This window comes from Lathyrus oleraceus, chromosome 4 (genome assembly GCF_024323335.1).
Source record: "Lathyrus oleraceus cultivar Zhongwan6 chromosome 4, CAAS_Psat_ZW6_1.0, whole genome shotgun sequence".
NCBI classification, from domain to species: domain Eukaryota; kingdom Viridiplantae; phylum Streptophyta; class Magnoliopsida; order Fabales; family Fabaceae; genus Lathyrus; species Lathyrus oleraceus.
The window spans coordinates 423,865,736-423,868,404 of NC_066582.1; the positions used below are offsets into that span (position 1 = coordinate 423,865,736).

At 39.3% G+C, this 2,669-nt stretch overlaps 1 long non-coding RNA gene across 1 annotated transcript; it reads left to right on the top strand.

Annotated features, from left to right (window-relative positions):
* The first annotated feature begins 245 nt into the window (after positions 1-245).
* LOC127075832 (uncharacterized) lies at positions 246-1,571 on the top strand. Its single transcript, XR_007786687.1, has 4 exons — positions 246-332; positions 409-722; positions 822-1,311; positions 1,384-1,571. It is a non-coding gene; the product is annotated as an uncharacterized LOC127075832 (long non-coding RNA).
* The last annotated feature ends 1,098 nt before the right edge of the window (positions 1,572-2,669 follow it).

A 2,669-nucleotide genomic window follows, 5' to 3' on the forward strand; every position in this document is an offset into this window, starting at 1 on the left:
CGATCACACCCTAAATCCCAAATTTCCCAAATTGAAGCCTATCCCTCAAACCAGATTGCACACAAATGGAGGAAAATGAAATGCAAGGAGCTCCGATGGTACATTCAAAGCAATAATCGAGATTGACACACTCATTCAACAAATATCAAGTTATTATACAGTATGGTGAAAGTCGAAACACCGATTCAATATTGAGTGAATAACCACTATGGTAGAGATTTTAGCATGAAGTGAGTAAATAAGGAAGAAGAAGTACCGACGGAAGGAGATCTGAAGCTTTCGACCATTTAGACTCCGATGACTCTTCGAGCAAAAATCTCTCCAAGTCCCCGGTAAGCTCCGTTCGGTTTCTTATTCCGCCTTTCTTCGTTTTCCTTCACTGACTTTGGGTGTATCTCGGCTTTGCAGTGGCTTCAGCTCAGTTTTCTCAAAGTTCTAATGATGAACTTTGAGTGAACTTTGGGAGTATTGAGCTTTGGTGAATGGGTGTGAGGGAAATCTCAGCAGAGTAACGGTGTAAAAATTAGGTTTCTTCTTCATCATTCGAGGTCCCTATTTATAGCATTTTGTACGAGGTTCATTCTTTCTCCTCTTTCATGAGCTGGCGAATTTTGGAAGAATCATTCCGTTAGCTAGCAGGATTTTTCCCAGATTTGGTGGTCCTCCAAATTGATGTGGTCCCTCAAATGAAAGGATAAGGTTTTGTCTGTAGTGAATCTACGGTAACCATCTCTTTTCACTTTTCACTGCAGTAATGGTCCTGTTTTACCGGCTTATTGACTCTTTGTGATTGACCTTCTTTACTGGTGTGAATTTTGCAGTTTTGCTCCTTTTGGTACAGGGTGGTTGATAGAATTTATGGGCAACTCTGTCATGATTTTAAATGAAGGCGTGAAGTAGGCTGAGCCAATATTGGAGCGGAGTATATCTGCAAATTCTGAAACTCCCTTTCAAATGATACAGACGGTTAGATTCTTAACTATCTTGTACTTTAAGCTAAGTCTTCCAAAATGTATTATGACACCAATCTATAGCAGTTTACTTGGCTTAGCATGACATGAAATTATTGCTGATTTGAATTGCACTTGTAACGTGATGCTATGCTTGGTTTTGCGAGGTACTTCTTTTGGTTATGTTTGTGATGTGATGCTATTGCACTGCAGGACATGGATGGTGATTGCGAGGTTATGGTAACAAAGATCGACTAATGTGTATTGCTATCAGCTTGTGCGTCTGATCTGCTTCTGTAGCAGCAAAAGATCCAAGGGATTGGATTTTACCCAATGCTTTCTGTGTAGCTGCGAGCCTCAGGTAACTAGTTCATATTCATCCTGTGCTTGGTATGTTTTGTGTTTATTAACTTCCTTCACAATGTCGGAGCAGGTGTAGCAATACATTTCTTTCACTTTCCGAACCGCTTCAAAAAAAGTCTTCTGGAGGTATATTCTTTCCTCTTTCTCGCATGAGCTGCCAGACAACAAGAGTAACATCCTTTCCATCAATGGGAACTGACTCGATGTCACTTCCAATAACATAACCATCCGCAACTGGTACAACATGTGTAGTTCCATGGCGTCTGAAATTCTGGTGTAGTTAGAGTTTAGATGTTCTACTCCAAGTAATGACATCTGATCTAACATTGTAACTAATACAGCAAGACAGTTATACAAATTACAACCTAGTACTGATATGCACACATTCACAGATGTCACGACATCTGCTACTATATCACCATAGAATGGAAGAACACCCAGTTCTGTCCATCTGGTACACAGGCACAGCAGAGATCAAACATAACACTTACTTCTGTTGAGCCTGCACAGTTATCAGCATGATGTCTCAACATTGATTTGAACATCATCTGTTACAGCATTACAGGTTTACCTTATTTTATAACAGACAAAATTATAACATGCAAAAGGTAAAAACACAAGTAATTGTTAACCCAGTTCGGTGCAACATCACCTACGTCTGGGGGCATACCAAGCCAGGAAGAAGATCCACTATTAGTAGTATCAATTCAAAGCTAAACTCACCCGTTTACAACTTATCACTTAATCCCTACCCAATGCAATCTATACCTAGGAACTCCTAGATAGAAACCTCCAGTTTCCATTCCTATCACCACAATTACAATGTAATGCTAAACAACTTGAACTTGCTTCACAGCTTCGTTCAAGAACATAATCACTCTTGCCTACAGGCTTTGAGTTACAAATACTCTCAGCTTTGAACACTGAGAAAACAACTTGAACTTGCTTCACAGCTTTGTTCAAGAACATAATCACTCTTGCCTACAGGCTTTGAGTTACAAATACTCTCAGCTTTGAACACTGAGAAACACATGGTAACCATCCCACAGGTTGGGAGGTTTACCTTACACACACCCCTAAAAATTCATTCTAAGAGGCTTACAAAGACCAGATTACAATCAGCTATTTATAACCTAATCACCCAAGTGGATTTGGGCCTTCAGAAATCGCAGCAAACTTCTCCTTTGCTGTTACAACATCAGCAGAAACTTTCTGCTACAAACAAGGTCTTCAATCTTTTAGTTCCTAAAATATCTCCATATTTAGTTCCTAAAATATCTCCATATTTAGTTTCTAAAATATCTCCATATTTAGTTCCTAAAATATCTCAAGACCTCCACAAATAATGCCACATAG